The 11633-nt window shown below is 44.0% G+C and overlaps 1 non-coding gene across 1 annotated transcript; it reads right to left on the bottom strand.

The window, feature by feature from the left end:
• Nucleotides 1–10239: 10239 nt before the first annotated feature.
• Nucleotides 10240–10312, bottom strand: TRNAA-UGC (transfer RNA alanine (anticodon UGC)). Its single transcript has one exon. It is a non-coding gene; the product is annotated as a tRNA-Ala (tRNA).
• Between the last annotated feature and the right edge of the window lie 1321 nt (nucleotides 10313–11633).

Genomic DNA, 11633 nt, shown 5'->3' with positions numbered 1-11633 from the left:
CTTAGATATCACATATATCTCATACCTTGATTATTTATGAAAACTAAATTTTCAGCTCCTTATTTTTCAAACAGATTTGAACTTCAAGTTTCACGGAGACAAGATAACTTTAGGTACTAATTGAAACCACAACTCTTTGAATCAACAATGTGAGGTTTGCTAAAAGTTTGCAATAGGACTTAATCAATTCTTGATTCTTTAACAATACGGTACCAATCCGTAAAGTTTCATGTCAGATTTTAACAGTATTTCTATCTCAATAACAAGACTAGCGCATGGTAGAAAACGGATGCCAATACTACAAAATTAATTCAAAATACTACTCAGACTATGTTTATGACAAATTGAGTTCAAATTTTAATTCAACATAATTAAAAATCTAGGTGAACTCCCACTCAAAACAATATCCCTCGCATTGTCTTAGTGATCACACGAACCAAATCTACCGCACCTAAGCCCGATCATCACGAGATAAGGTGTGATTTCAATGGAGAACACTCAAAGTGTTCATCATATCAACCATATGATTCATGCTCTACCTTTCGGTATCACGTGTTCCGAGACCATGTCTGTACATGCTAGGCTCGTCAAGGCCACCTTTGTATCCGCATGTGCAAAACTGTCTTGCACCCGTTGTATGTACTTATTGATTCTATCACACCCGATCATCACGAGATGCTTCGAAACGACAAGACTTGGTAACGGTGCTACTAAGGATGAACACTTTATTATCTTGAGATTTTAGTGAGGGATCATCTTATAATGCTACCGTCGCGATCTAAGCAAAATAAGATGCATAAAAGGATTAACATCACATGCAGTTCATATGTGATATGATATGGCCCTTTTGTCTTTGCGCCTTTGATCTTCATCTCCAAAGCACGGACATGATCTCCATCATCAACGGGCATGATCTCCATCATCGTCGGCGTAGCGTCAAGGTTCATGGCGCCGTCTTCATGGTTGTTCACCTCATGTAGCAACTATTACAACTACTTTGAAATACTACTCAACATGAAATTTAAAGACAACCATAAGGCTCCTGCCGGTTGCCACAATACAATAATGATCATCTCATACATATTCATCATCACATTATGGCCATATCACATCACCAAACCCTGCAAAAACAAGTTAGACGTCTCTAGTTTGGTTTGCATATTTTACGTGGTTTAGGGTTTTCGAGAGAGATCTAATCTACCTACGAACATGAACCACAACGGTGATACTAGTGTTGTTAATAGAAGAGTAAATTGAATCTTCACTATAGTAGGAGAGACAGACACCCGCAAAGCCTCTTATGCAATACAAGTTGCATGTCGAACGAGGAACAAGTCTCATGAACGCGGTCATGTAAAGTTAGTCCGAGCCGCTTCATCCCACTATGCCACAAAGATGCAAAGTACTCAAACTAAAGATAACAAGAGCATCAACGCCCACAAAACCATTGTGTTCTACTCGTGCAACCATCTATGCATAGACCTGGCTCTGATACCACTGTAGGATAACGTTGCATAGAAAACAAAAATTTTCCTACCGCGAACACGCAATCCAAGCCAAGATGCAATCTAGAAGACGGGAGCAACGAGGGGATGATCAAGACTAACCCTTGAAGAGATTCCAAAGCCTATAAGAGTAGGCTCTTATTGCTACGGTAGACGATCACTTGCCGCTTGCAAAAGCGCGTAGAAGATCTTGATCACGGTGCCACAATCGGGCAGCACCTCCGTACTCGGTCACACGTTCGGTGTTGATGAAGACGACGTCCTTCTCCCTGTTCCAGCGGGCAGCGGAAGTAGTAGCTCCTCCTTGAATCCGGCAGCACGACGGCGTGGTGGCGGTGGTGGTGGAGATCTCCGGCGGAGCTTCGCTAAGCATATGCGGGAGAGGTGGAGGAGGAGAAGTAGCTAGGGTTTGGGGAGAGAGGGGGTTGGGCGCCGGCCCTCTAAGGGGTGCGGCCAAGGCTGAGGCTTGTTGTGGTCAGCCCCCTCTCCTATGCCCCTCATTATATAGGTGGAAGCCCCAAGAGTTCTAGTCCAAGTCTTCGAATAAGACCCCAACACTAAAACCTCCCATATGTGGGAAACCTACTCAAGGAGGGAGTCCTACCCAAGGTGGGACTCCCACCTTTCCTTGAGGTGGGTTGGCCGGCCACCCCAGGGGAGTCCCCCTCGGACTCCTCCCCCTTAGGGTTGGCTGGCCATGCAAGGTGGAGTCCCTCCGGGACTCTACTTTCCATGGTGATTTCTTCCGGACTTTTCTAGAACCTTCTAGAACCTGCCATAAATGCACTGGATCATTTCCAAACTTGGAATATGACTTCCTATATATGAATCTTATTCTCCGGACCATTCCGGAACTCCTCGTGATGTCCGGGATCTCATCCGGGACCCCGAACAAATATCCGAACTCCATTCCATATTCAAGTTCTACCATTTCAACATCAAACCTTAAGTGTGTCACCCTACGGTTCGCGAACTATGCGGACATGGTTGAGTACTCACTCCGACCAATAACCAATAGCGGGATCTGGAGATCCATAATGGCTCCCACATATTCAACGATGACTTTAGTGATCGAATGAACCATTCACATACGATACCAATTCCCTTTGTCACGCGATATTTTACTTGTCCGAGGTTTGATCTTCGGTATCACTCTATACCTTGTTCAACCTCGTCTCCTGACAAGTACTCTTTACTCGTACCGTGGTATGTGGTCTCTTATGAACTTATTCATATGCTTGCAAGACATTAGACGACATTCCACCGAGAGGGCCCAAAGTATATCTATCCGTCATCGGGATGGACAAATCCCACTGTTGATCCATATGCCTCAACTCATACTTTCCGGATACTTAATCCCACCTTTATAACCACCCATTTACGCAGTGGCGTTTGATGTAATCAAAGTACCTTTCCGGTATAAGTGATTTACATGATCTCATGGTCATAAGGACTAGGTAACTATGTATCGAAAGCTAATATCAAATAACTTAATGACGAGATCTTATGCTACGCTTAATTGGGTGTGTCCATTACATCATTCATATAATGATATAACCTTGTTATTAATAACATCCAATGTTCATGATTATGAAACTAATCATCCATTAATCAACAAGCTAGTTAAGAGGCATACTAGGGACTTTCTTTGTTGTCTACATATCACACATGTACTAATGTTTCGGTTAATACAATTATAGCATGATATATAAACATTTATCATAAACATAGAGATATAAATAATAACCACTTTTATTATTGCCTCTAGGGCATATCTCCTTCAGTTTCTTCTTCGTTAAATTGTTATATGGTTGGAATTGGAAAATGCTACATGTAGTAATTGCTAAAATGTCTTGGATAATGTGATACTTGGCAATTGTTGTGCTCATGTTTAAGCTCTTGCATCATATACTTTGCACCTATTAATGAAGAAATACATAGAGCTTGCTAAAATTTGGTTTGCATAATTGGTCTCTCTAAGGTCTAGATAATTTCTAGTATTGAGTTTGAACAACAAGGAAGACGGTGTAGAGTCTTATAATGTTTACAATATGTCTTTTATGTAAGTTTTGCTGCACCGGTTCATCCTTGTGTTTGTTTCAAATAGCCTTGCTAGCCTAAACCTTGTATCGAGAGGGAATACTTCTCATGCATCCAAATACTTGAGCCAACCACTATGCCATTTGTGTCCACCATACCTACCTACTACATGGTATTTCTCCGCCATTCCAAAGTAAATTGCTTGAGTGCTACCTTTAAACAATTCAAAATTTATCACCTCTGATTTGTGTCAATGTTTTATAGCTCATGAGGAAGTATGTGGTGTTTATCTTTCAATCTTGTTGGGCAACTTTCACCAATGGACTAGTGGCTTCATCCACTTATCCAATAATTTTGCAAAAAGAGCTGGCAATGGGATTCCCAGTCCCAAATTAATTAATAAAAATAGACACTTCTCCATGGTATGAGATTGTTGGCAGGCACCCGAAGGATTCGGTTAGCCATGGTTTGTGAAAGAAAGGTTGGAAGGAGTGCCACACAAAAATAAAAATAAAATGGGAGCCGCTCTTTGAAGGTTTGTCTGGCAAGGGGGTTAGAGTACCCACTACCATTCGTTGACAACAACAAACACCTCTCAAAATTTTACTTTTATGCTCTCTTTATGTTTTCAAAACCAAAGCTCTAGCACAAATATAGCAATTGATGCTTTCCTCTTTGAAGGACCTTTCTTTTACTTTTATTGTTGAGTCAGTTCACCTATTTCTCTCCATCTCAAGAAGCAAACACTTGTGTGAACTGTGCATTGATTCCTACATACTTGCATATTGCACTTGTTATATTACTTTGCATTGACAGTATCCATGAGATATACATGTTATAAGTTGAAAGCAACCGCTGAAACTTCATCTTCCTTTATGTTGCTTCAATACCTCTACTATGAATTATTGCTTTATGAGTTAACTCTTATGCAAGACTTATTGATGCTTGTCTTGAAGTACTATTCATGAAAAGTCTTTGCTATATGATTCAGTTGTTTACTCATGTCATTTACATTGTTTTGATCGCTGCATTCATTACATATGTTTACAATAGTATGATCAAGGTTATGATGGCATGTCACTCCAGAAATTATCTTTGTTATCGTTTACCTGCTCGGGACGAGCAGAAACTAAGCTTGGGGATGCTGATACGTCTCCGACGTATCGATAATTTCTTATGTTCCATGCCACATTATTGATGATATCTACATGTTTTATGCATACTTTATGTCATAATTATGCGTTTTCCGGAACTAACCTATTGACGAGATGCCGAAGGGCCAGTTGCTGTTTTCTGCTGTTTGTGGTTTCAGAAATCCTAGTAAGGAAATATTCTCGGAATCGGACGAAATCAACGCCCAGCATCTTAGAATCCCTGGAAGCATCCAGAACACCCAAGAGCCGCCAGAGGGGGGCCACAGGCCCACCAGACCATAGGCCGGCGTGGCCTGGGGGTGGCCCGCGCCCCCCTAGCGTGTCGTCGCCTCGTTGACCCTCCGACTCCGCCTCTTCGCCTATATAAAGGTCCTCGACCTAAAACCTCGATACGGAAAAGCCACGGTACGAGAAACCATCCAGAGCCGCCGCCATCGCGAAGCCAAGATGCGGGGATAGGACTCTCTGTTCCGGCACGCCGCCGGGACGGGGAAGTGCCCCCGGAAGGCTTCTCCATCGACACCGCTGCCATCTCCACCGCCATCTTCATCACCGCTGCTGTCTCCCATGAGGAGGGAGTAGTTCTCCATCGAGGCTCGGGGCTGTACCGGTAGCTATGTGGTTAATCTCTCTCCATGTACTTCAATACAATAATCTCATGAGCTGCCTTACATGATTGAGATTCATATGAGTTTTGTATCACTATTATCTATGTGCTACTCTAGTGATGTTATTAAAGTACTCTATTCCTCCTGCATGATGTAATGTGGACAGTGTGTGCATCATGTAGTACTTGGCGTAGTTTACGATCGTGATCTCTTGTAGATTGTGAAGTTAACTATTACTATGATGGTATTGATGTGATCTATTTGGTTATGTTGATCTGTCATGCACTCTAAGGTTATTTAAATATGAACATCGAATATTGTGGAGCTTGTTAACTCCGGCATTGAGGGTTCGTGTAATCCTACACAGTTAGTGGTGTTCATCATCCAACAAGAGGGTGTAGAGTCTAGCATCTATTTATTCTGTTATGTGATCAATGTTGAGAGTGTCCACTAGTGAAAGTATAATCCCTAGGCCTTGTTCCTAAATACTGCTATCGCTGCTTGTTTACTGTTCTACTGCATCTGTACTGTCCGCACTATTACCACCATCAACCACACGCCAGTCCTGGATAGCAAAGCACTTTTCTGGTGCCGTTGCTACTGCTCATATTTATTCATACCACCTGTATTTCACTATCTCTTCACCGAACTAGTGCACCTATTAGGTGTGTTGGGGACACAAGAGACTTCTTGCTTTGTGGTTGCAGGGTTGCATGAGAGGGATATCTTTGACCTCTTCCTCCCTGAGTTCGATAAACCTTGGGTGATCCACTTAAGGGAAACTTGCTGCTATTCTACAAACCTCTGCTCTTGGAGGCCCAACACTGTCTACAAGAATAGAAGCTCCCGTAGACATCACTTCCCTCTGCGAAGGGCCTTTCTTTTACTTTATGTTGAGTCAGTTTACCTACTTCTTTCTATCTTAGAAGCAAACACTTATGTCAACTGTGTGCATTGATTCTTAACTGCTTGCTTATTGCACTCATCATACTACTTTATGTTGACAATTATCATTGAGATATACATGTTAAAAGTTGAAAGCAATTGCTGAAACTTAAATCTTTCTTTGTGTTGCTTCAAAACCTTTTATCAAGAATTTATTGCTTTATGAGTTAACTCTTATGCAAGAATTTTTGATGCTTGTCTTGAAAGTACTATTCATGAAAAGTTTTGCTATATGTTATCTATTTGTTAGCAAACTATAGATCATTGCCTTGAGTCACTTCATTCATCTCATATGCTTAACAATAGTATGATCAAGATTATGTTAGTAGCATGTCACTTCGAAAATTATTCTTTTTATCGTTTACCTACTCGAGGGCGAGTAGGAACTAAGCTTGGGGATGCTTGATACGTCTCCAACGTATCTATAATTTCTGATGTTTCATGCTAGTTTTATGACAATACCTACATATTTTGCTCACACTTTATAATGATTTTATGCATTTTCAGGGACTAACCTATTAACAAGATGCCGAGGTGCCAGTTCCTGTTTTCTGCTGTTTTTGGTTCCAGAAAAGCTGTTCGGGCAATATTCTCGGAATTCGACGAAACAAAAGCCAAATCGCCTATTTTACCGAGACGGACCCAGAACACCGAAGGAGAGACGGAGAGGGGCCAAGGGGGCCCCACACCACCTGGCGGTGCGGCCAAGAGGGGGGGCGCCCAGCTATGGGGTGGGCCCCCCGGGACCCCTCCGACGCCGCCTTTTCGCCTATATAATCCCCGTGACGCGAAAACCCTACATTAATCGATCATATTCCAGAAAGAGGCCAGGGGCGCCGCCGCCATCGCGAAACCAAGATTCGGGGGACATAATCTCTGTTCCGGCACGCCGCCGGGACGGGGAAGTGCCCCCGGAAGCCATCTCCATCGACGCCACCGCCTCCATCATGCTCCGTGAGTAGTTCCCCCATGGACTACGGGTTCTAGCAGTAGCTAGTTGGTACTCTCTCTCCCATGTACTTCAATACAATGATCTCATGAGCTGCCTTACATGATTGAGATCCATCTGATGTAATCGGTGTTGTATTTGTTGGGATCCGATGAATTGTTACATTATGATTAGTCTATCTATAAAGTTTGTGAAGTTATTATTGCTGCAATCTTGTTGTGTTTAATGCTTGTCACTAGTGCACGAGTGGCATGATCTTAGATTTAAGCTCTATAATTATTGCTTAGATTGTATCTACAAGTTGTTTGCACCTGTCTATGTCCGGAACCCGAGGCCCCAGAGTGACAGCAACTGGGATAACTGGAGGGGATGGCTTAGATATGAGGATCACATGTTTTCACCAAGTGTTAATGCTTTGCTTCGGTGCTCTATTAAAAGGAGTACCTTAATTACCAGTAGTTTTCCTAGAGGCCCGGCTGCCACCGGCTGGTAGGACAAAAGATGTTATGCAAGTTTCTCATTGCGAGCACGTATGACTATATATGGAAAACATGCCTACATGATTAATAAACTTGATGTTCTATCTTAATGCTATTTCAATCCTATCAATTGCCCAACTGTAATCTGTTCACCCAACACTTGTCACTTGTTATTGGAGAGTTACCACTAGTGTAGATAGCTGGGAACCCCGGTCCATCTTTCATCATCAAATACTCACTCGGTCCTATATGCCATTAGAAGTAGTATCAACTATTTTCTGGTGACATTGCCTCTGTATTCTTGCTCTTTGTATTCTTTGTTACTATTGCTCTCATCTTACTGCTGCTTTCACATCACCCCTGTTACTAGTGCTTTTCCAGGTGCAGCTGAATTGACAACTCAGTTATTAAGACTTATAAGTATTCTTTGTCTCCCCTTGTGTCGAATCAATAAATTTGGGTTTTACTTCCTTCGAAGACTGTTGCGATCTCCTATACTTGTGGGTTATCAGTCCCCCGAGCCTATCCACTGCAAGCTCCGTGAGAAGAGCATCATCCAGGGTGTAGGGTTCTCTGAGTCGGTATTGACTTCATCGAGTACCGAGTAAGATGAAAATCGTGTTGATGTTTTTTTTTTGATCAAAATTTATTATTTAAAATCCCGTAGCAATGATTGGGCTTTTTTTTCCTAGTGTACTATAATGGAAATTCCGGAAGCATACGAGGTACTCCTTATCACATGAGCGCTGCCAGGCTTGTTTTCCTTTTTCAGTAGACAGCGTAGAACGGCCATATCTCTCTGCAGGGAAATGATATTCGCTGCCAGGCTTGTTTCCTTTTTTCAGTAGACAGTGTAGAACGGCCATATCTCTCTGCAGGGAAATGACATTCGCTGCCAGGAACTTCCTCCTCCCAGTCTCGGTCTCCAAAAAAAAAAAACCCTCCCGGGCCGCCACGCACGGGCGGCTCCGGAGGCGCCCCCACGCCAACCCTAAAACCAGCCGCCGGATCTCCTCCCCTGGCCGCTGCCGCCGCCAGGGCCGGCGGTGGCGGCCACGCATGGCCGTCGAAGACGGCGGGTGAGGGCGGGCGCGCGCCGAGCGGGCCCCAGACGTGCGGAGGCGGGACGCCATGGGCGGCGCGGTGGGCGAGAGCGGTCGGCGGCGCGAGGCTTCGCGGGCTACGGCGGGGAGGCGCGGAGCATCTCGGCGGTGGACGCAGCGGCGGCGGGCGCGCGGTGGAGCCTCGGTGCTGGACGGGGGCGGTGACGGCGGCGGCGTGGAGTGCGTCCAGGGGAGTCCTGGGGCAGCGGAGGCCGGCCGGCGGCCAAGGAGGAGGATGCGCGTCCTCGTTCCCCCGATGGCGCCGATGAGGAGGAGGGTCCGGAGGTCCAGGGCCCGGATCTGGGTCCTTCTTGGGCCCGATCTGGGTTTCGGGCCGGGTGGTTGTGGGCCTGAGCGCAGGCGACTTCTGCTGGAGCCGGAGGGTCGGTGGTGCCTGCTGCTGTGCGTGTCTAGGCTGGAGGTGGAGCTCGGAGTGTGTTCTCCTTGGCGATGCCGGGAGCTGGTGGAGCACCTTGGTGAGGCTACAGCGACAAAGTGCTGTGGTGGCAGCGGTGTGGATAACAAGATCAGCGGCCCCAATTCGGCGGGCAGCGTGGGCGGGGTACGGCATCGGACGAAAGTCTATCCCGCTTGGCCGGTGCCGGCGGCGACGGCTCCCGTGGGCGTCGTTTCCCTCCTTGGAGGCGCCGCTGAGGTATGCCGACACTTCCCTGCTCCCGCGGGGGTTTGGTGCTGTCTCCGGGCGAAAGCCTAGGTTCGGTTGGAACCGATGCATTGGCGGCATTTCGATGTCGTTCCTCTGTTGGGAGCCTTGCGGTTGAAGACACGGCTGTTGATTCTCTTTGCGTTCCTCCGGTGTTCGTCACTGTCCAAGGTTGATCTTCCAGGGCGCTATGTAATGTCGTCGGAGAGTCCAAATCGACGCCTTTTTTGGAGGCCGATCTAGTCCCGCCATCTTCTCTTTTGATGGTGCGTCGGCAAAGGAGAGCTCTCTTGCAGATGTTGATCTTCGGAGGTATTCGGTGTGGAGCGAGACGCGGCTTTGAGGATCAGCTTTGGATATGTTCTTTGTGTTGTAGTTGTATCTTTGGTGTTGGCTGGTCTTCGGATCAGTCGGGGTGGAGTTCGTTCTGCACTCGTTGTTCGCAGCGAGTTGTAGTCATTGTACTAAAATTCTGGCTTCTATAAAGATATGGTACATCTTTGGCGTACTCTCGCAAAAAAAAGACATTCGCTGCCAGGCTTGTTTTCTTTTTTCAGTAGACAGTGTAGAACGGCAATATCTCTCCTCAGGGAAATGACATTGCAGATCAGAAAGGTGCGGCAAGGTCGTCCTTCGATGAGTTCCAGCGATTTACATCAGAGTCAAAGTGTGACGACCGGGCAAAGATTGGTGGAACCAGGTATTTGCTGGAAAAAGAACAGGATATGTGTTCGCCGCAAAATGCTGTTCTTGCTGGTTTTCGGTATGAAATTATTTCAAAAAACAAAACTATGGAGATGCGGGGGATCGAACCCCGTGCCTCCCGCATGCAAAGCGGGCGCTCTACCATTTGAGCTACATCCCCATTGATGTTAACTTTAGTTGACAAGCTTACTAATTCAAGTTGTGGATCTGATAATAAAAATATTTTTTAGATTCATCTGCCCATACGCTTGAAATTATGTAATATAAAAAAATTAAAAATAAAAATAATATTACAACGTATAATAAAATGGAAGACAACCAAGGCTCTCATAGTGAGAACTAGAGATAATAATGCCATCATTGGTTTTTTAGGGTATTGTTTTCTTACCAGGTTGTGTGTCGAATAAGCAGGTGGTGTGGGCCTTGATGAGTCTTATGAGTTACTACAAAGGCCCACGGTCTAGACCAAGGGAACGGGATCAACACAAGAAAGTTGATAGGCCCAGTTGTATTACCCACTTTGCTTGATTTTTTCACAAGGTCGACACAGGGAGCTCCTATTGCCCGCTTTAAGCGGCGCAACTTGAAATCTCCGCCTGAAGTATTCGCTTTAGTGGGCCGGCCCAAACTTCGTTCACACCTCGACCGCGTCTAGTTGGAGACAATCATGGATGTGCGCTCCAAAACCGATCGATGGCTCGTACAGTATGTACGTACGGGGTACGAGTATGTGAGTTCAAGGAAAGCACGTGAATGAATAGCTTTTCTAACTTTTCTATGTCCCGTTCCTTTTTTCTTTTGTACCGCTCCGTCCGCTCATAGAGTATGTGTACATTACTACGCCATTAAAAATAAACTAGTTTGAACATTTTTCATGTACATTTTTTTTGTACCATGAACGAATTAAAACTGTTAAAATTTAAAAAATACAAATCTGAAAAAGTCTGAACTTAAAACTGTTCAGTTTAAAAAGGCTGAAATTAAAAAATAATCGTAATAAAATATTCAAATTAAAAAATGATAAACTGAAAAATGTTCAAATTAATATGTTCAAATCTAAAATTGTTCAAACTTAAAAAAATGTTTAAATTAAAAATATGTTCAAACATAAAAAATGTTCAAATTTTAAAAATGTTCAAACCTAGAAAATGTTCAAATTGAAGTGTTGAAATTACAAAATGTTCATATTTATAGAATGGTCAAACTTAAAAAATTGTTCGAATCTGAGAAAAAATAAACTTGGAAAAAGTTCTAAATTGAAAATGTTTTGGCCGGAAAAAACCGGTAGAGAAACAAAGAAAAACCAACTTGAAAACAAAAAAAACTCACGTGTCCGCGAGTATGTTTTTTAAGAAACTTTTGACCCGTGAATAATATTTTTTGAACATATGAACATTTTCCAGAGCGTGAATTTAAAAAAAAAAAAACCGTGAACATACTTTGTTATGTGAACGATTTTCTAGTATGAACGTTTATGTTAT

The sequence above is a fragment of the Lolium perenne genome, chromosome 2, assembly GCF_019359855.2.
Source record: "Lolium perenne isolate Kyuss_39 chromosome 2, Kyuss_2.0, whole genome shotgun sequence".
NCBI classification, from domain to species: domain Eukaryota; kingdom Viridiplantae; phylum Streptophyta; class Magnoliopsida; order Poales; family Poaceae; genus Lolium; species Lolium perenne.
This window is presented reverse-complemented; position numbering and strand designations above follow the sequence as displayed.